Source organism: Scyliorhinus canicula, unplaced genomic scaffold (genome assembly GCF_902713615.1).
Source record: "Scyliorhinus canicula unplaced genomic scaffold, sScyCan1.1, whole genome shotgun sequence".
Lineage (NCBI taxonomy): Eukaryota > Metazoa > Chordata > Chondrichthyes > Carcharhiniformes > Scyliorhinidae > Scyliorhinus > Scyliorhinus canicula.
The window spans coordinates 34,341-56,777 of record NW_024055494.1 but is presented as its reverse complement, the minus strand read 5'-3'; the positions used below and the strand labels follow the sequence as shown (position 1 = coordinate 56,777).

The window sequence follows — 22,437 nt, the reverse complement described above, 5'->3', positions numbered from 1 at the left end:
TGTATATCTGCGAGTCATATTAAAGAGAATAGATGGCAAAGCAAATTCGACCTTGAGCTTCATAAACAGTAATACTGATACCAAAACTATGCTTCTGGTGGCACGGTGATTAGCAATGCTGCCTCACAGCACCAGGGACCCGGGTTCAATTCCGTGGTGACTGTCTGTGTGGAGTTTGCACTTTCTCCCCGTGTCTCCGTGGGTTTCCACCCAGTGCTCAGGTTTCCTCCAACAAGAAGGGAAAGTTAGGTGGATTGGCCTTGATAAATTGCCCCTTAGTGTCCAGGGATGTGCTGGTTAGGTGGAGCTATGGGGTTACAGGGACAGCGTAAGGGTGTGGGCCGAGGCAGGGTGCCCTTTCAGAGAATCAGTGCAGACTTGATGGGCCGAATGGCTTCCTTCTGCACTGTAGGAATTCTATGGTTCTAATTCTATTCTATGAATCTTTATAAAGCTCTGGTCACCACTCTTCAGGAAGGATGTGAAGGTTGTTGAGAAGGTGCTGAGGAGATTTACCAGAATGGTTCCAGCAAAGGAGGTTGAGGGGAGATTTGATTCAGGTCCACAAGGTTCTGCCAAGTTTTGATCAGGTGGGCAAAGAAACTGTTTCCATTCACTGATCGTACAAGCACTAGGGACACAGATTTAAAGTTTTGGGTAAAACCTGGATTGAACTATACAAGATCCTGATGTGGAGAGGATGTTTCCTCTTGAGGGAGAATCGAGAACGAGGGTGTCACTGTTGCAAAATAAGAAGTCACCTATTTCGGATGGAGATGAGGATTTTTTATTCTCTTGAGGGCTATCAGACTTTGGAACTCACGTCCTTAAAAGGCAGTGGAAGCAGAGCCCTTGAATATTTTTAAGGCAGAGCTGGATAGATTCTTGATGAGCAAGGGGGTGAAAGGTCATCAGTGGTAGGCAGGAATATGGAGTTGAGGTTAGAATGAAATCAGCCGCAATCTTATTGAATGCTGTACAGTAAGAAGTCTTACAACACCAGGTTAATGTCCAACAGATTTGTTTCAAACCTATTGAATGCTGAGCAGGCTCGAGGGGCCGAGTGGCCTGTTCCTAGTTTGTATGTGAAAGGTACAGGAGATATGAGGTGATATGAGAAATATGTTTTTACACAGCGAGCGGCAATGACCTGAAACTTGCTGCCTATCAGGGAGTTTGAAAATAGACACAATGAATCATTTGATTTCAAAAGGAAATTGGATACACAGTTGAGGGAAATAAACCTGTGAGGATACAGGGAGCAGGAGAATGGCACACACTGGATTGTTCCAGAGAGCTAGCATGGATTCAATGGCCGAACGCCCTTCTCTGTGCCATCATGTCTCTGACTCTTTTGTGTAATCTAGTTTTGGAATTTAACCACGGAGGGTTCAGATATCACTCAGATAAATCTGTGCTACACTCCCTCCGAGGCCATTCTATCCTTCCTCAGGTTTGTTGCCCAGAACTGAACACAGTTCTCCAGGTTTGGTCTAACCAGGGTTTGTGAATCTCGGGGCTTTTCCAGTCACACAGAGACCTGAAATCTTCCCTCACAGACAGATCAGACAAACTTTTACCTTCCACACCCAGATGCTGCTGAAATTCAGGTTCTGATGAATCGAGTGACTGTGTCAGATCGCGATGTGACGTTTGGTTTGTGTTTCCCGTCTGTTAAACCTCCACTTCCAGTATCCTGCAAATTTACAGGAACCTCATTGTCAGTTTAGGATAGAAATTCACAACATTCTCTCCTCGCCAACTTTGATTAAATGTATTCCTGGAGGGTTGATCACATGACCTGCCCCATCCTCCAGCCATTAATCGGTCAACACATCCATCCTTGTGACACACTGCCTTCCTCAGCCAATTGGGAAGCAAAATGACTCATTACCTCACAGGACAGTGATTGACCGTCAGCCAAACGACCTTTATCCCATTTTCAATATTTTTATATACCCCCCACACTCCATCCCCCCCCACTCCATCCCCCCCACTCCCTCCACCCACCCCCCCACTCCCTCCACCCACCACCCCACTCCCTCCACCCACCCCCCCACTCCCTCCACCCACCCCCCACTCCCTCCACCCACCCTCCCCCCCACCCACATACACTCACCCCCTCCGCCCCCCCCACATACATTCACTCCCTCCCCCCCCACCCACCCACCCACCCACCCACATACACTCACTCCCTCCGTTCTCACTCTGCTGCATCGAAGATACACCTGAAGGTGCTAACACATACTGATGGACAGATCTGGTAAACCGCTGGCTTTAAAAGCAGACCAAGCAGGCCAGCAGCACGGTTCGATTCCCGTACCAGCCTCCCCGGACAGGCGCCGGAATGTGGCGACTAGGGGCTTTTCACAGTAACTTCATTGAAGCCTACTCGTGACAATAAGCGATTTTCATTTTCATTTTCATCTGCACAGCATTTCAAATTCTCAACGGAGAGATCTTAAGAACCTCAGGACAGGAATCGGCCATTCGGCCCATCAATCCTGCTCTTCTATTTAATAAGATCATGGCTGATCGGATTGTGACCCTAAACTTCATTTTCTTCCTGTCACCCACAACCTTTGACTGCCTTTTGGATCTAACTGAGCCTTGAATATATTTAATGAAGCAGCTTCCACTGCTGACTGGGAATTTCCTTCCTTGCCAGAGATCAGAGTCCTCATTGATTTTAGCCCCGCAGCTGCAAACCAGGGAGCTGGCAATGATGGTGAAGGGTTTGCGGACCCACAAAGTGTTTCCAAATCCTCCCACCCACCGCCTGACGCTGACTCCGCTTCTCCGGCTCCTTCCGCCGAAGGCCTCGACCCCGCGCATGCGCAATTATGTTCAGCCCTGGCAGCTGCACCACGCATGCTCCAGCTCCCTGGGAATGATTGACGGCGATTCGCGATCAACAGAAAGTGGGGGCGGGTCTGGAGGACCGAGTGGGAGAGGCTGGTCCTCCAGCCAATCAGAGACAATGAGGGGCGGGGCTGAGTTGTCTCGGGTCCGTGATCGGTTCCGGGGGGAGTTGACGGTGCTCCGGGAGGACAGATCTGCCAGGTTGGTGGAGAGGCATCAAAACATCCTTTTCAAGATGAAACCATGAGAAATAACTTCTCCGTCCCCATATTTGCACCGAACAGGGTCACAACTTCTCGTGATAGGCCTTAGTTGACGCCACCTTTCTGGTGGGGTGGAGATGCCGCCTCTGGGCTGGGGTGAGCCCAGGGAGAAGTCTCACAAAACCAGGGTAAAGCCCAACAAATTTATTGGAAATCACAAGCTTTCGGAGCGCTGCTCCTTCCTCAGGTGAAGTGGAGGCAGGTTCACAGGCACAGTAGAAATAGGCAGATAAATAATTGCCAGATAATTGCAGACTGGAATGTGAGTCTCTGTAGGAACAGTCTGAGTGGAGTGAGGGATAATCACAGGTAATCGAGGTGTGAATTGTCTCAAACCAGGACAGTGAGTAGGATTCTGTAAATCCGGGCAGTATGGTAGGGGTTACATGTAATGTGATAATTCCTATCACATTCAAATTCAAATTCCTAGGGGTGCACATCACCAAAGATCTGTCCTGGTCCACTCACGTCGACGCTATCACCAAAAAAGCACAACAGTGCCTATACTTCCTCAGGAAACTAAGGAAATTCAGCATGTCCACATTAACCCTTACCAACTTTTACAGATGCACTATAAGAAAGCATCCTATCGGGCTGCATCACAGCCTGGTATGGCAACTGCTCGGCCCAGAACCGCTAGGAACTTCAGAGAGTCGTGAATACTGCCCAGTCCATCACACAAACCTGCCTCCCATCCATTGACCCCCATCTACACCTCCCGCTGCCTGGGGAAAGCGGGCAGCATAATCAAAGATCCCTCCCATCCGGCTTACTCACTTTTCCAACTTTTTCCATCGGGCAGGAGATACAGAAGTATGAGAACACGCACGAACAGACTCAAAAACAGCTTCTTCCCCCAAAGTCACCAGACTCCTAAATGACCCTCTTATTGACTGACCTCATTAACACTACACCCTGTATGCTTCATCCGATACCAATGCTTATGTAGTTACATTGTATATCTTGTGTTGCCCTATTATGTATTCTCATGTATTTTCTTGAATTTTGTTTAATTCCCCTTTCTTCCATGTGCTGAATGATCTGTTGAGCTGCTTGCAGAAAAATACTTTTCACTGTACGTCGGTACATGTGACAATAAACAAATCCAATCCAATCCAATATGAACCCGAGATCCCGGTTCAGGCCGGCCTCACGCGAGCAGAGTTTGACGACCAGTTTCTGCTCGGCAATTCTGTGTTGTCGTGTGTCTTTTTAAAAATAAATTTAGAGAATCCAATTATTTTTCCCCAATTAAGGGGCAATTTAGTGTGGCCAATCCACCTAACCTGCACATCTTTGGGTTGTGGGGGTGAAACCCACACATACATGGGGAGAATGTGCAAACTCCACAAGGACAGTGACCCAGGGCCAGGATTTAAACCCGGGTCCTCAGCGCTGCAGTCCCAGTGCTAACCACTTATTATGCCGCCCTTGTTGTCGTGTATCTTGAAGGCCGCCTTGGAAAATGTTTACCCAAAGACTGGAGGCTCAATCTTTCTGGTGGGCAAGATGCAGCAAGGCGCATGTCCGGCCGCCATCTGTGTAAGGGGCAAAATTTTGAATGACTGGGAGGAGATTGTTCCCATTGTTCAGAATGGAGGCAGCCTGTCCATCAAACTGCATTAGCCTTTGATCTGGGGAATTTGACCCTCCATTTCCCTTGTTTGCAGGGACCCAGATGATAAGTAGAGAAGTAAAGGAAAATAAGTGAATTCTGCTCTCTGGATCTCTCTCCATCCTGGGATATCGTGCACCATGCCTCCAAAGATTTGTGGGTCTGTTCTTTACTCTGGGCCTGAATCCATCTCCATCTGCTTTACCCCTGCTCTCCCGAATCACCTTCCACCATTGTTCTCTGTCTTCAGTAATGAATGAGTTTAACATATTTTAAATATATTTAGCATGGTTCCATTGATCAGAAACTGAACTGGACTAGCCACATTAATACTGTGGCTACCAGGGCAGGTCAAAGGCCAGGAATCCTACGGCGAGTAACTCACCATCTGACTCGCCTCAAAGCCTGTCCATCATCTGTAAGGCACAAGTCAGGACTGTAATGGAATACTCTCCACTTGCCTGGATGAGTGCAGTTCTAACAACACTAAAGAAGCTCAACATCATCCAGGACAAAGCAGCCCCGCTTGATTGCCCCCCTTCCACAAACATTGAAACCCTCCACCACCGACTAACAGTGGCAGCCGTGTGTACCATCTACAAGATGCACTGCAGTAACTCACCAAGGTTCCTTAGACAACACAATCCAAACCCATGACCACTACCATCTAGAAGGACAAGAGCAGCAGACACCTGGGGACCCCACCACCTGGAGGCTTCCCTCCAAGTCACTCACCACCCTGAGCTGGGAATATATCGCCGCTCCTCCTGTCACTGGGGCAACATCCTGGAACTCCCTCCCTAACAGCACAGTGGATGTACCTACATGCCATTGACTGCAGTGGTTCAAGAAGGCAACTCAGTGCCACCTTCTGAAAGGTATCTAAGGATGGAGAATAAATGCTGGCCTAATCAGCATCCTGTAAATTAATTTTTTTTTAAAATGTTATTGTTACTTCCACCGACCATGTCTAAATGAGGTTTCCATCACTGCTCATCCCCCGACCATCTCACTGCACCTTTCAGAGTCAGGAACTGTTTTTCCTGTGGCGTAAAGCATTTTTCTTCCACTTCTGAGTTTATATTGACCATTTTTATTCTCTGGAGTTCATTCTGCACAAAGTGAAAATGTGAAATCTGTTTCCCTCCCCACAGATCCTGCTGAGTGTTTCCAGCATTTCCTCTTTTTATTTCAGCTTTCCAGCAACTGCAGTATTTTGATTTTTTTATTGCAAGAAATTAAAATGAAATGAAAATCGCTTATTGTCACGAGTAGGCTTCAATGAAGTTACTGTGAAAAGCCCCTAGTCGCCACATTCCGGCGCCTGTCCGGGGAGGCTGATACGGGAACCTCACCACAGAGTCACTCATGGAAACACAGGCAGACCAATTAAGATCCAGTTTTTAGCAGGGTGGGTCCAGAGGCAGAATCTGGTCCATGGCCTCCAGTGTAAGTCTTTTTGCATTGAATCATTGAGTGATTACAATACAGACAGGGGCAGGGGCCATTCGGCCTGTCTAGCCTGTGCTAGCTCTCTGCGAGAACAAATGAACTTTTTCCACTTCCCTCCCTCTAACTAACAAGAGAAAGACCAGAGCAGGGAGAAGATAAGAGAGAGAGAGAGAGTGTCAAGGGCAGAGAGGAGATTACACAGTGAGAGAGAGACAAGCACTGAGGTGGAAATAAACGGTCTTGGTTATGATGTGGTTGGAAACCCATATTTAGGTGAAAGATGACACTGAGATTGTGAACCGTCTGATTCAGACAGTTCCCAGGGAGAGGGATGGAGCCACTGGTGAGGGAGTGGAGTTTATAGCTGGGACTGAAGACAAGGCTTCAGTCTTGTCAATAATGAAATTGAGAGAGGAAATTTCTGCTTATCCAGTACTGGATATCTGATTAGTCAGGACGGTATGTTACCTGGAGGGGAAACACAAGATGACGATGTTCAATATGGAAGATTATTATTATTAATATATACCTGCTATCCCAGTCCTTTTGGGTGGTACATGTTGAGGGTTGGCAGACTTTTGTCGAGTTGTAGCTGTATAAACTTCATCCCCTTCAACCCTGCTGCTCCACATCGCTCTCTCTCTTTGTGTTTTTGTGGGTTCTCTCTCACTCCCTTTTTTCTGTTTTAAATCAGTTTGACAGGACATTGGAAAAGTAGCCAATAATCATCACCTGAATATCATCAGATTTTGAACATGGAAGAGAAAAGCACTGTTCACAGTGAGGAGAAACCGTTCACGTGTTCTGTGTGTGGACGAGGATTCAGACAATCATCTGACCTGTTAAAACATCAGCGCAGTCACACTGGGGAGAGACCGTTCACCTGCTCTCAGTGTGGGAAAGGATTCATTCAGTCATCCAACCTGCTGAGACACCAGCGGATTCACACTGATGAGAGACCTTTTAAATGCCCAGACTGCGGGAAGAGCTATAAAAGTTCTGGGGATCTGAAGTCCCATCAACGTGTTCACACTGACGAGAAACCGTTCAGATGCTCTCACTGTGGGACTGGGTTCAGGCGATCATTTAACCTCACTCAACACCAGCGAGTTCACACCGGGGAGAGACCATTCACCTGCTCTAACTGTATGAAAGGATTTATTACCCCATCCCAACTGCGGACACACCAACGCATTCACACTGGGGAGAAGCCATTCACTTGCTCCAAGTGTGGGAAGGGGTTCACTTGTGCATCAGCTATGCTGGTTCACCAGCGAATTCACACCAGAGAGAAGCCATTCACCTGCCCTCATTGTGGGAAAGGATTCACTCAGTCATCCAATCTGTTGAGACACCAGCGGATTCACAATGGGGAGACACCGTTAAATGCCTGGACTGTGGGAAGTACTGTCGAAGCTCCTGGGAACTGAAGTCACGTCAACGTATTCACACTGATGAAGGACCATTCAGCTGCTCTCCCATTGGGACTGGGTTTAAACGATCATCTGACCTCACTGTACATCAGGGCACTCACATAGAACATACAGTGCAGAAGGAGGCCATTCGGCCCATTGAGTCTGCACCGACCCACTTAAGCCCTCACTTCCACCCTATCCCTGTAACCCAATAACCCCTTCTAACCTTTTATTTTGGTCACTAAGGGCAATTTAACATGGCCAATCCACCTAACCTGCACTTCTTTGGACTGACCTTACTGTACATCAGGGCACTCACATAGAACATACAGTGCAGAAGGAGGCCATTCGGCCCATTGAGTCTGCACCGACCCACTTAAGCCCTCACTTCCACCCTATCCCTGTAACCCAATAACCCCTTCTAACCTTTTATTTTGGTCACTAAGAGCAATTTAACATGGCCAATCCACCTAACCTGCACTTCTTTGGACTGACCTTACTGTACATCAGGGCACTTGCACTGAGAGAGGCCATTCACCTGCTGTGAGTGTGGGAAGGGATTCACTTGTTCATCACATTTACTGACACACCAGAAGGTTCACACTGATGAGACCTTTTAAATGTCCAGATTGTGGGAATTGTTAACACTGCAATGAAGTTACTGTGAAAAGCCCCTGGTCGCTACATTCCAGCACCTGGTCGGGTATAATGAGGGAGAATTCAGACTGTCCAAAGTACGTAATGGGACTTGTGGGAGGAAACCGGAACACCCGGAGGAAACCCACGCAGACACGGGGAGAACATGCAGACTCCGCACAGACAGACAGTAGGTTTAGGCATTCATCTGACCTCACTGTACATCACAGTCACGCTGCCGAGAGTCCATTCACCTGCTCTGAATGTGGGAAAGGATTCAGTATCGCATCCTGCCTTCAGACACCAGTGAATTCAGACTGGGCAGAGGCCATTCACCTGCTCTGAATGTTGGAAGAGATTTAGTCAGTCATCCCAACTGCTGATACATCGGTGCATTCACACTGGGGAGAGGCCGTTCTCTTGCTCTGAGTGTGGGAAGGGATTTATTCAGTCATTCCAATTGTGGATACACCAGCAAGTTCACACTGGGGAGAAACCATTCAGTTGTTCTGTGCGTGGAAAACAATTCACTCATTCATCCTACCTGCTGATCCACCAGCGACTTCACACTGGGGAGAGGCCATTCACCTGTTCCAAGTGTAGGATGGGATTTGCTCACTTGTCCAACCTGGTGAGACATCAGGCAGTTCACACTGATGAGTGACCTATTAAATGCCCAGACTGCGGAAGTGCTGTACACTTTCCGAGGAACTTTATCTCCCATTGACGTGTTCACGGATGTGAGTGAGTTCAGGTGCTCTCACTGTGGGACTGGATTCAGGCAAACATCTCACCTCAAATTCACCATTGCACTCACTCTGGGAAGAGGCCATCTCATTCTCCGAGTGTGGGAGTAGAGTCAATTAGACATACACCCTTCTGAGACAGCAGTGTATTCATACTGGGGAGAGGCCAACCATCTGCTCTGTGTGTGTGTGTGGAGGGATTTACTCAGTCACACGATCTGCTGTTGGACAGTCATTCACTTGCCCTGCGTGTGTGTGTGTGTGTGTAGGGATTCACTGTCACACAGTCTGCTGTTCGACAGTCATTCACTTGCCCTGCGTGTGTGTGTGTGTGTGTGTAGGGATTCACTGTCACACAGTCTGCTGTTTGACAGTCATTCACTTGCCCTGTGTGTGTGTGTAGGGATTCACTCAGTCACACAGTCTGCTGTTCGACAGTCATTCACTTTCTCCATGTATGGAAATGTTTCAACTTACCTGATGAAAGTTCACACTGGGCTGAGACTGTTCACCTGCTCTGAGTGGGAAGCGACTCACTCAGCCGTTTAAACCTTTAACTCATCAATAAGTTCACACTGCACAGAGGGTGTGTGTGTGCTGCCTGGAAAGCTTCTGATAATCAATTTCATATTGATCAGAGATCCTGGATTTCATTTCAAATTGTTACAGTGTTGCTCCCCAAAAACTAAATATACCATGTGTTTTTACCGAATTATCCATATCACTTAATACGAGCTCGGAAACTAAGAAATAATGAGACATTTGTTCAATGTTTTTATTTCTATCACCTAACCTATTCCAGACAGAGACCATGAGATTACTGGATACTGACGGGAGGTCTCATGAGAAAGATCTGTGAGCACGTTATTCTAATCTGATCAATCTGCTCAAAGGTAGACCTGGTCAGGAACACCGAGATTTTGTATTGATCCTTCTTGACTTTAGTAATGTATTCTTAACTTGTCAACACACTCTGGTTATTTATTTATCAAAGTGGAACACATGAACACATTAATTCACCTGGTAAATGATGTCATGCTCTTTAGTCAGTCTGTGTGATATGGTCACCACGTTTCTCATGTTTTGTAACTGAATATCTCCTCTCTTTCTTAAAAACTTCAGAATGTCTTTGTATTTAGTCCATCTCCTGACCCTCTGGCTCAGTGTCGAGAACATACATTGTCTGTCCTTACAGATTATTTATCTCTTCATGTGTAATCTTAGCCTCAGTCTGACCTCTGAGAATCTGTTTCTATTGTAGGTCCTTAGTTTTAATGTGTGTAAGTGACATTACTGTTGAATAATGTTTATTAAAGTTATTCAGATATTCTCTGCGTTGCCTCACTCTGTCTACATTCCCCATCACGAGAATCAATAAGGTTCTTACTTTTGTAGCCTTAGAGTTTTCTCTTGCTCAGTGCAAACATTTCTATTATATTCTTTCTCCTTGCAACTTGTTTACTTGAATTTCTGTAACACTGGGGCCTTTACACACACTTCCCCGAGGGGAACTCCGGAATTTTCTATATGTAAACTGTGGTCGCCGAAACCCGAGTGCAGCTCGCCCTCAACCTGTGCTCCGACATGGCGCTGCTCGTTAAATCTTCCCGCACCTACGTGAAAGAGGCAGGAGACGCAGACGTGACTGAGCAGTGCAAGCTGAAATCTTTCCTCGCCCGGCTCCTGAGGGAATGAAGGGGCCCGTGCTCCTCTTTTCCCTCCAAGCTCTCAATAGATGGCAGTGCAGGTGGCAATTTACTGCTGACATGGAGGTGACTACAGCCAACCTCAACATTAACGGCAGCTGGGACACACTCCACAGGTTCCAGAACTTCTCGGTCCTCTGTGACGGGAAGTATGCGGCGTACTTCCTGCAGGAAACCAACACCGCTCTGGGAGACAAAGCCACGTGGCTCCTGGAGTGGGGGGGGGGGGGGGGGGCGGTCTACATAAGTCACCTATCCTCACGTTTAGGTGGGTTGGCTATCTTGTTGGTCCCACATTTTCAGACGGAGATCTTGAGGGTCAAGGAGCCAGTGCCAGGTCGGTTGCTGCACCTGACGGTCCGCGAGGGGGGTGAGGTACCTCACCTTGTGAATGTCTACGCCCCCTAGGCTGGCCAGCAGCAGACGGCTTTCTTCGAGCAAGTATCCACTCTCCTTGGCATCATCGCTGCAGGCAAGTGTATCATTCCGGCGGGGGGAGGGGTTTAATTTCAATTGCACATTCGGGACAAAGGACCGCCTCGGTACCCTGTGCAGCTCTCGTGCGGTGGTGAAGTTAAGGAACCTGGTTGGGTTCTTTGACTGGTGGATGTCTGGCAGACTCTCCATCCTGACTCCAGCGTCTTCACTTTTTTGAGGCCTGGGCTCGTAGTGTGCAGAATTGGCCGCCTCTACATTTCAAGGTCACAGCTGCCGCGTTTCCATTATTTTTCTTTTTTTTAATTTAGAGCATCCAATTCATTTTCTCCAATTAAGTGACAATTTAGCGTGGCCAATCCATCTACGCTGCACATCTTTTGGGTTGTGGGGGTGAAACCCATGCAAATACGGGGAGAATGTGCAAACTCCACACGGACAGTGACCCAGAGCCGGGTTTGAACCTGGGACCTCGGTGCCGTGAGGCAGCCGTGCTAACGACTTGTGCCACCGTGCTACCCTGCCCCATTTCCTGATGGCCTCTGTGCAGCAGGTGCCGTGATTGCACCACTGTCTGGTCTGGGTGGGTCTCACCCTCAGACGTGGTCTGCGTACTGGCACTTCAACAACCTGCTGCTGGAGGACGAGCGGTTCCTTTGGCTCGTTCATCGGATCTGGACCGGCTGGAGAAGGAAGCGGAGAGGCTTCCCCTCCCTGAGGTTATGATGGGACAAGACTCCCATGCCTACCTTCTGTCAGGTGTATGTGATGGGGTCGACAAGAAGTCCAAGGTTGAGGAGTTGGAAAAGGAGGTACGTGACCTGGAGTCATGTCTCAGTCAGCCCGATGAGGATCCGGCCCTGTGGCTGGTGTACTCGGAGAAGAAGTGCGCACTGCGGGATCTGCAACTTGTCAGGTCCCGTGGCGTGTATCTGAGGTCATAGATCCAGATCGTCATGGACCCCAGCTTTCCTGCTTCAGGCAAAAATGCGCAGGGTCGGTCAGCAGTTCCTTACACTGCTGGCTGGCTGACGACAGGTCCCTCATCTCGGGTCAGGGCCCAAATTCAAAACATTTAGTGCCCATTTCTCCTGGATCTGTCCATCGAGTTTTGTGGTAGGACCTGCTGTAGATCAGCCCAGAAGGCGCTGGGAGATTTGATAACCCTCTCAGCCTGGGGGATCTGACCTGTGCCCACGCCAGCCTGTCCAGGGGCAAAACCCCCGGGCTGACCGTGCAGACTTTGAGTTTTCTGGAACTTCCTGGGGAACGACGATGCAGGGGTCCTGGGGGAAAGTCTGGCGACTGGGGAGATGCCACCATTACCCTGCTGCCAAAGAGGGGGGTATCTCCCCCACCTTAAAAACTGGTGACTGGTCTCCCTCCTCAGCACAGATTACAAAATCTTCGCCAACATTTATTACCCATCCCTAATTGTCCTTGAGAAGGTGGTGAGCTGCTTTCCTGAACTGCTGCAGTCGGTGTGGTGTTGGGACACCCACTGTGCGTTCCTGAGGGAATTCCAGGAGTTTGACCCAGCGACAGTAAAGAGTCAGTCGAAGGGGAAGCACGGGAGCACAGTGGTTAGCACTGTTGCCTCGCAGTGCCAGACCCAGGTTCGATTCCAGCCTTGGGTGACTCTCATCCTTTGCAGCCTCCTTAAATCTACTTCACATATTACTTCCCTACCTGTATGAGTCATTCATTCAATCCCTTCATCCAACACTTTCATACAGATTGTAAATGGTTGGGAGCCCAGCACTGATCCTGGTGACATTCTACTTGTCACATCTTACCCACCCAGAAATGGCCCATTTATACCTACTGGCTGCTTCCTATTCGCTAACCAATCCTCTATCCATGCTGATATGTTGCTCCTACACCATGAGCTCTTATTTTGTGGAATAACCTTTGATGTGGCACCTTGGGAAATACCTTCTGGAAATCTACATAAAGCACATCTACAGGTTTTCCTTTATTGACATCCCTTGTTACCTCCTCAAAGTACCTTGATAAATTAGTCACGATTGAGTCCCTGAACCTCATTTTCAAACTATATATCAAAAGAAAAATCAAATCTTCTCTACCCCAGGAAAGTCGAACAAATTAATGTATTTTCTGGTTGAAAGTTTATTGACGAAACTGAACATGGTTAAAAAAATCGAACAGAGAATTACTTGAGGATCAAAGACAACCCGAGTAAAAGGATGTTCACAATGTTCTGGTACCCCGTTCCTGTGACTCCCCGCTTTGGACACAGGGGCACCGAACCCTGGGGTCGCATCACCATCAGCCACTATCATCCTTGATTAGTTGGAGATCCATTTCTCAAGTCAGGCCTCCAGCACCTTCCCCTCTCTTTTGTGCACAGGCTCCTTTACTCTCAGCTAAATTCAGCCCTCAGCTCCATCACCTGGCTGTCATTGACATGAGCAGTACAGACAGAAAGGTGCACAAGGGAAGTCAGAATTTGTGGATTAGAACCTCCATAAAGGTCAGCAACTTCTTTAAAAAAAATTGAATTCCCAGTCAACAAATTGAAGAATCACACAACGGGACTTCACGTTTTATCACTTTTAATGCAACAAACAAACTAGATGCTACTGTAACCTACCCACAGAACTTTGGTATTTTAAAATAATAATAATCATTATTATTGTCACAAATAGGCCGACATTAACACTGCAATGAAATTACTGTGAAAATCTCCTAGTCGCCACAGTCCGGTGCCTGTTCGGGTGCCCACAGGGAGGATTCAGGATGCCAAATTCATCTAACAAGCACACCTTTTGGAACTTGTGGGAGGAAACCGGAGCATCTGGAGGAAACCCACGCAGACACGGGGAGAACGTGTAGACTCTGTACAACAGTGACCCAAGTGGGAGTTGAATCTGGGACTCTGGTGGTGAAGCACCAGTGCTAACCACTGTGCTACCGTACCAAAGTTACGCAATCTAAATTTGAACTGCACGATTATAGTTACTCTGCCCTGCAAGTAGAAACTGAATCTCAGAACCAGTCCAAAGTGATGATTCATTCCCCAGGATTTACTTCCGTTCTTTTCTTTTCAAGTCAGGCAGCCTTTAATCCCAGAATTGTCTTTCACAGTGAAAGATTAGCCAGCTGCCAGAAAACCGAGAGTAGGCACAAATAGGCCATTTTCTGGCTGGCAAGATGTAATGAGTGGTGTGTCACAGGGGTCAGTGCTGGAGCCTCAACGTTTTACAATGACTTTGATGATGGGACCAAAGGTATGCTCACTTAGTTTGCTGATGATGCAGGCAAAAAGGAAAAGGAGGTGGTGTTGCTCGGATAATAAGGGACGGCATCAGAATATTAGTAAGGGTGGATCTCAGATCAGGAATACAAAACGTGGAATATGTTTGGGTGGAGCCAAGAAACAGCATGGGGCAGGAAACATTGGTGAGAGGTGTTATAGGCCACCAAACAGTAGGGGTAGTGTGGGACATGGTATTAATCGGAGATTAGAGAATAGGTAAAACATTATAGCATGGGTAAAATATTAAGGAGTGACTTCAATCTGCATATAGACTGGGTTAACCTAATGGGCACTGATGCTGTGGAGGGCAAGTTTCTGGAGTGTGTTCGGGACAGTTATCTACAGCAGTAAGTTGAGGAACCAACTAGAGAACAGGTGCTTGTAGATCTAATATTATGCATTAAAAAAGGGCTAATCGATAATCGTGCTGAAAAATAACCTTTCAGGATGAGTGACCAGAATATTGAATATGAGGTATTCTAATCTGAAGCCAAGGTATTAAGTTTGAAGGAAATTATGAAGGTAGAAGAGACAAATTAGCTGAGGTGGATTGGGGTAAATACATTAAAAGGTGTGACAGTCCACAGGCAATGGATAGACTTTCAATAATTATCACACTTTACATTTCTTCCGAGCACAAAAACCCCAAAAGGTCAGAGAACCAGAGGAAGTGAAGTATTGTATAAGATTGAAAGAAAAGACCGACACAGTTATCAGAAATAGGAATAAACCTGAGGATTGTGAGGATTTTAGAATACAGCAAAGGACTAAGTCACTGAGAAAGCGAGGGAGAATAGAATATGAATGTGAAACAGCAAATTACATTATAATGGACTGTAAAAAGATCTATAGGTACGTAAAAAGGAAACGTTTGTCCATTCCAGATAGTCAGGAGAATCTAGAATAAGGAATAGAGATCTCTACAGCCACCTCGTTCAACACTCTGGGATGTAGATCAGCTTTTGGGGATTTATTCACTTCCAACCCCATTAATTTCTCCAGGACTACTTTTTCACGAATTCTCATCTCTTCCTGTTCCTCGTGCTCACGAGTCCCTTGGTTTGCATGTGTTTTGGAGAAAGTTTTGCATCTTCATCCGTGAAGACAGACACACATTGCTCAGTTTCTCTGCCATTTCCTGACTCCCCATCATGAACTCTCCTGTCTCTGCCTGGAATGGACCCACATTTGTATTTGACAGTGTTTTCCTTTCCAAATACCTATAGAAGCTTTTCCAGTCGGTTTTTATGTTTCCCCCCAGTTTTCTCTCATATTCTATTGCTCTTTATCAGTTTCTTGGCCCTCCTTCTCTGAATTCTAAACCATTTCCCAATCCGCAGGTTTACTAATATTTTGACCACGTTCTGAACCTCTTCCATTGATCTAATGGAATCTTTAACTTTTCTTGTTAGCCAAGGTTGCATCACTTTTCTTGTTGGATTTTCGTTCCTTAAAGGAATCTATATTTGTTGTAAAAATGTAAAATAAAATTCGCAAAGATCCCATAGGCTGCTCTCGCCTTTGACCGAGAGCTGACTGGAGGTGATTTAACCCGAGGTTCAGTACACCTCAGGCGAAGGGACTGGTTGAGAAGGCGGGGCCTTCATGAATAAACCAGCCAGTTTGGGAGTTGAATCCTCACTGTTGGCATTGTTCTGCATCACAAACCAGCCGTCCAGCCAACTGAGCTGACCAACCCCTGATAAATATGTAATAATTCCTTAAATATTAGGTATTCCCCGTACCAATCAGTCTCCCAGTCCACCTCAAACAACTTGCCCCTCGTAACCCTGATAGTTTTCTTCTGTGCGGAACACCCAGATAAATTAAACAAAAGAACCATGTAACAACCAGGGCCCATCTCCACGGCAATGCGGCATGCTTTGCGTGGTTCCAAACAGAAATGGAAACTAAATATCTCCACACTTCCAAACACCCTTTCACTCTGTGATCCTTGTGCAATTTGAAGCCAGGTATTAGTAACAAGGTTCAAAGAGAATCAGCCAACTGGAGGCAAAGTGGTGAGACCGCCTAGTCCAGCAGAAAGAAACCCTCCGACCATCCCCACTGACCACCTGTCAGAATGAACAAAATGCTGTCCTGGGTGCAGAGCAGAAACAATAACAGCAGAATCCAACCCCTGTAATCAATTGTGAAATTGTTGGTGTCACAGCAGGTCTGATGAAACATGTAATCCCTTCTCACGTTGAGAGGTGGACGGTGTCTCCTCAGTGTGAACTCGCTGGTGTGTCCGCAGGGTGGATGAATGACTGAATCCATGACCACACTAAGAGCAGCTGAATGGTCTCTCCCCAGTGTGAATTTGCTGGTGTGACTGCAGGTTGAATAGCCGAGTGAATCCCTTCCCGCACTGAGAGCATGAGAATGGCTTCTCCCCAGTGTGAACTTGCTGATGTCTCCGCAGGTTGGATGAATCACGGAACCCTTTCTCACACTGAGGGCAGGTGAATGGGCTCTCCCCAGTGTGAATTCGCTGGTGTGTCTGCAGGCTGGATAATTGAGTGAATCCCTTCCTACACTGAGGGCAGGTGAATGGCCTCTCCCCAGTGTGAACTCGCTGGTGTGTCTGCAGGTGAGATAACCGAGTGAATCTCTTCCCACATGGAGAGCAGGTGAATGGCCGCTCCCCAGTGTGAACTTGCTGGTGTCTCTGCAGGTGAGATAACCGAGTGAATTCCTTGCCACACTGAGAGCAGGTGAACGGTCTCTCCCCAGTGTGAACCCGCTGGTGTGACTGCAGGTGTGATAACCGAGTGAATTCCTTCCCACACTGTAAGCAAGTGAATGGCCTCTCCCCAGTGTGAACTCGCTGGTGTGTCAGCAGGTGAGATAACTGAGTAAATCCATTCCCACAGTGAGAGCAGGTGAATGGCCTCTCCCCAGTGTGAACTCGCTGGTGTGTCTGCAGGGTGGATGACTGAGTGAATCCCTTCCCACACTGAGAACAGGTGAATGGCCTCTCCCCAGTGTGAACTCGCTGGTGTTTCTGCAGTTTGGATACTTCAGCAAATCCTTTCCCACACTGAGAGCAAATGAACGGCCTGTCCCCAGTGTGAACTCGCTGATGTCTCAATAGGAGGGAAGAATCACAGAATCCTTTCCCACACTGAGAGCAGTAAGGTGGCCTCTCCCCAGTGTGAACTCGCTGGTGTTTCTGCAGGTTGGATAACTGAGTAAATGCCTTCCCACACTGAGAGCAGGTGAACGGCCTCTCCCCAGTGTGACTGCGTCGATGAACCTCCAGCACAGATGGGACTCGGAATCCCTTCCCACAGTCCCCACATTTCCATGGTTTCTCCATGTTTTGGGTCTCCTTGTGTCTCTCCAGGTTGGACAATCAGTTGAAGCCTCTTCCACATACACAGTACGGGTATGGTCTCTCTCCGCTATGAATGGTGTGATGTTCTTCACACCATGTAATTGGTTGAAGCTCTTTCTACAGTTAGTTCACTGAAACTCTCTTACTTGGGTGTGTGTTGTGTGGGTCTCGGTGCTTTTCCAGTAACACTGATGTTTGAAATCTTTAGCTGACAGTTTGGACAAATAGTTCTTCTTGATTCAAAGGCCAATGATATTCAGGTTCCAATAAAAGTACTGACTGTCAGAACGAGACGCAACATTTGAGATTTCTGTCTGTAATTCCTCATCTAATATCCTGTGAAAACAATTGACAAAATTCATCACAGTCAGTACAGGATAAAAACTTAGAACAGACAATTCTAGTTTCTATGTCATATTTTTTCCTCTCTCTTATTCCCCAAAAGCTCTAGATCTCCATCCCAACACCTTCCCTCCTATCTCTTTTTAAAAATAAATTTAGAGTTCCCAATTCATTTTTTTTCCAATTAAGGGGCAATTTAGCATAGCCAAACCACCTACTGTGCACATTTTTGGGTTGTGGGGGCAAAACCCACTCAAACAAGGGGAGAATATGCAAATTCCACACACCCAGAGCCAGGATGGGACCTTGGCGCTGTAAAGCTGCAGTGCCAACCACTGCACCACTGTGCAGCCTCTCCCCCTGTTGTATCAAATAATAAGAATATTTACTGGTGTCACAAGTAGGCTGACATTAACGCTGCAATAAAGTTACTGTGAAAATCCCCTCGTCGCCACACTACGGCGCTATTCACCCTCCCTATTCTCCTGAAGATGCTGATTCAGGCTGATTGTCAGATCCATGCTCACAGCTTCCTGTCCAGGAGGTCACAACAAATATGAGCTGCAACCAAAGAGAAAATACTGGAAAATCTCAGCAGGTCTGGCAGCGTCTGTAGGGAGAGAAAAGAGCTAATGCTTGGAGTACAGATGACCCTTAGTCAAAGCTAAAAGACAGAGATAGTAGTAAAGATTTATGCATGAAAGATGACTCCATTCTCACTCCACAGTATAAAGAAGCTGACAGACCTGAACATTTATCCACATTTTATGTCTTTACTTCCGATTTCCAGCATCCGCAGTATTTTGCTCTAATTTGAACCTTCAGACCTCATCCCACCCAGTCAGCTCAGTGGAATGTCCTCCAGCTGTTTAGTTTGGAAGTTGTCACCATCCGGGTCACTGGGACCCTGAGGCCCCGCCCACTCGTCCGGCCGTTCCGCGCATGCGCTACGCTGCCTGCCCAAACAAGATGGCGGCCGTTAACCCGGGCCTGTTCCCGGGGAAAAAGCCCTGGAGCACAAAGCATCTGACGTGCAGGCTTCTGACGGGGCTTGCAACCTGCACCAGGTGTTTATGAAGTCTGGGCTCCCTCCCCACCCCACCCCACCTTCCGGCTCCATTCCTCTCTCCGCCCCAGCGACCCTCACCTGCCGAAAAAAGCCTCTCCCGCACTCGCAGTTCTCGGAGCAAAGTGAAACTGCGCATGCTCTAGATACAACATTGCTCCTGCGTACTGGGCTCCTGGGGAGTGATCAGGGCAGATTCACAAACGCTGGGTATGTTGGGTAATAACAGCACCATTGAAACTCCAAATAGGCAGTAGAAGATGTATTTTGTTACATCGTTGAGATAAAACACAAATTCGTGTAAATGGGTGTTGTGTTATGCTCTATATCCCAAAGTGATTTAAATGGCTGTTCTAAACAAAAGCAAATTGCTATGGATGCTGGAATCTGAAACAAAGAGAAAATGTTGGAAAAGTTCAAAAGGTCTGGCAGCATTTGTAAGGAGAAAAAAGAGCCCAGATGCCCCTTTGTCAAAGCGAAAAGCCGTTGAAAGTGGAAGATATTTAACTGTAGGGTGAGGAAATGAAAGATGAGTCATAACCACAGAAACCAAGGGAAAAGAGTGCTAAAATGTTCAGGTTAAGTGGATTGGTTATGCTAAATTGCCCCTTTGTGTCCAAAATGTTCGTCGGCTTATGGGGATAGGTTGGAGGCATGGGCTTAATTAGGGTGGTCTTTACAAAGGCTGGTGCAGACTCGATGCGCCGAATAGCCTTCTCCTGCACTGCTAATTCTATGAAAATGGCAGTCCCCAGAGAAAATAAAAGGGCAAATAGCAGAGAAACTAAAATCGGAGAGTATGTTGTGACAGATGTAGATGTTGAGGGAAGGGGAGACACGACAGGGAGAGAAGTAAAATGAGGTGAAGGGGGGAAGAATTGGATTGGATTTGTTTATTGTCACGCGTACTGACGTACAGTGAAAAGTATTTTTCTGCAAGCAGCTCAACAGATCATTAAGTACATGAAAAGAAAAGAAATAAAAGAAAATACATAATAGGGCAACACAAGGTAAATAATGTAACTACATAAGCACCGGCATCAGATGAAGCATTCAGGGGTGTTGTGTTACTGAGGTCAGTCCATAAGAGGGTCCTTTAGGAATCTGGTAACAGTGGGAGAGGGGGGGATCAGATAGGGGGAAATATATATAAAGACAAAGAAATAAAAGGTAAAAGGCAATTAAAATGAAATGGAATGAAAACAAAGGGGTCGAGGTGGGTGAGAGCGAATCATCTGAAGTTGTTGAATTCAATGTAGAGATCGGAAGGCTGTAGCATGTCTAACCAGAAGATAGAACATAGAACAGTACAGCACAGAACAGGCCCTTCGGCCCTCGATGTTGCGCCGAGCCATGATCACCCTACTCAAACCCACGTATCCACCCTATACCCGTAACCCAACAACCCCCCCCCCCCCCCTTAACCTTACTTTTTAGGACACTACGGGCAATTTAGCATGGCCAATCCACCTAACCCGCACATCTTTGGACTGATGAGATGCTGTTCATCCAGTTTGCGTTGAGCATCACTGGAATATTGCAGCAGGCCAAGGACAGATAGGTGGGCATAGGAACAGGGTCTTGTGTTAAAATGGCAATCAACAGAAAGGTCAGGGACCTGAATGCGCACAGACCGAAGGTCTACATTTGGTTTCTCTGATATAGAGGAGACCACATTGGGAGCAGTGAATGCAGTAGAGCAAATTGAAAGAGGTGCATGTGAAACGCTGCTTAAACCTGGAATGAATGTTTTGGGCCTGGGATGTTAATCATGGAAGAGGTAAAAGGACAGGTGTTGCACCTTCTGCGATTGCATGGGAAGATGCCATGGGTGATGGGAGAGGTGTTGGGTATGATGGAGGAGTGGACTAGTTTATCTTGGAGGGAATGGTCTTTGTGGAATGATGACAGAGAGAGTGAAAGGAAGATGTGTTTGGTGGTGACATCACGTTGACGTTGGTGAAAATGGCAAAGGATTATGCTTTGCATACGGAGGCTGGTGGTGAGAAATGTGAGAATGAGAGGGATTCTAGCTTTGTCCTTGGAAGGAAATGAAATGAAAATCGCTTATTGTCACAAGTAGGCTTCAAATGAAGTTACTGTGAAAAGCCCCTAGTCGCCACATTCCGGCGCCTGTTCGGGGAGGCTGATACGGGAATCGAACCGTGCTGCTAGCCTGCCTTGGTCTGCTTTCAAAGCCAGCGATTTAGCCCTGTGCTAAACAGGGGACGGGGCGAGGGTAGTGGTGTGGGAGATGGACCGCACAGTGTTAACGGCCCTGTCAACAGCTGTAGGTGATAAATCATGGTTGAGGATGAAGGAACACATTTGAAACACCACTTTGGTAAGTGGCATAATCGGAACAAATGAGACGGAGGCGGAGGAGCTGAGAGAAAGGGAGGGAGTCCTTACAGGGTGTAGGGTGCGAAGATAGCTGTGGGAGTCAGTGGGATTGTGATAGATATTAGTAGACAGTCTATTGCCGGAAATGGAGCCAACAAGGCAAAGGAAGAGGAGGGGAGGAGTCTGAGATGTACCAGGTCACAGTGATGAAGGGGTGGAAACTGGAAGCGAAGTTCATGAATTTTTGCAGTTCCGGACGAGAGCATTGAAGCAGCACCAATAGTCATCGGTTGTGGGAGGGGACCCGGGTAGGCCTGGAATAAGGAATGATCCATATACCCCATAAAAAATCAAGCATAGCTAGGACCCATGTGGGTACCCATTGCTACCTTTGATTTGGAGAAAGTAGGATGAATTAAAGGAGAAGTTGGATTGGATTTATTTATTGTCACATGTACCGAGGTACAGTGAAAAATATTTTTCTGCAAGCAGCTCAACAGATCATTAAGTACATGGGAAGAAAAGGGAAATAAACAAAATTCAAGCAAATAGAAGAAAATACATAATAGGGCAACACAAGATATACAATGTAACTACATAAGCATTGGCATTGGATGAAGCATACAGGGTGTTAATTAGGTCAGTCAATAAGAGGGTCATTTAGGAGTCTGGTGACAGTGGGGAAGAAGCTGTTTTTGAGTCTGTTCGTGTGTGTTCTCAGACTTCTGTATCTCCTGCCCGATGGAAGAAGTTGGAAGAGTGAGTAGGCCGGGTGGCAGGGATCCTTGATTATGCTGCCCGCTTTCCCAGGCAGTGGGAGGTGTAGATGGAGTCCATGGATGAGAGGCAGGTTCGTGTGATGGACTGGGCGCTATTCACAACTCTATGAAGTTCCTTGCGGTCCTGGGCCAAGCAGTTGCCAAAGCAGGCTGTGAT

General features: G+C 47.1%; 1 pseudogene; it reads right to left on the bottom strand.

Moving 5' to 3' along the window:
* Positions 1 to 13,689: 13,689 nt before the first annotated feature.
* On the bottom strand, positions 13,690 to 19,284 carry LOC119960261 (annotated as a pseudogene).
* Between the last annotated feature and the right edge of the window lie 3,153 nt (positions 19,285 to 22,437).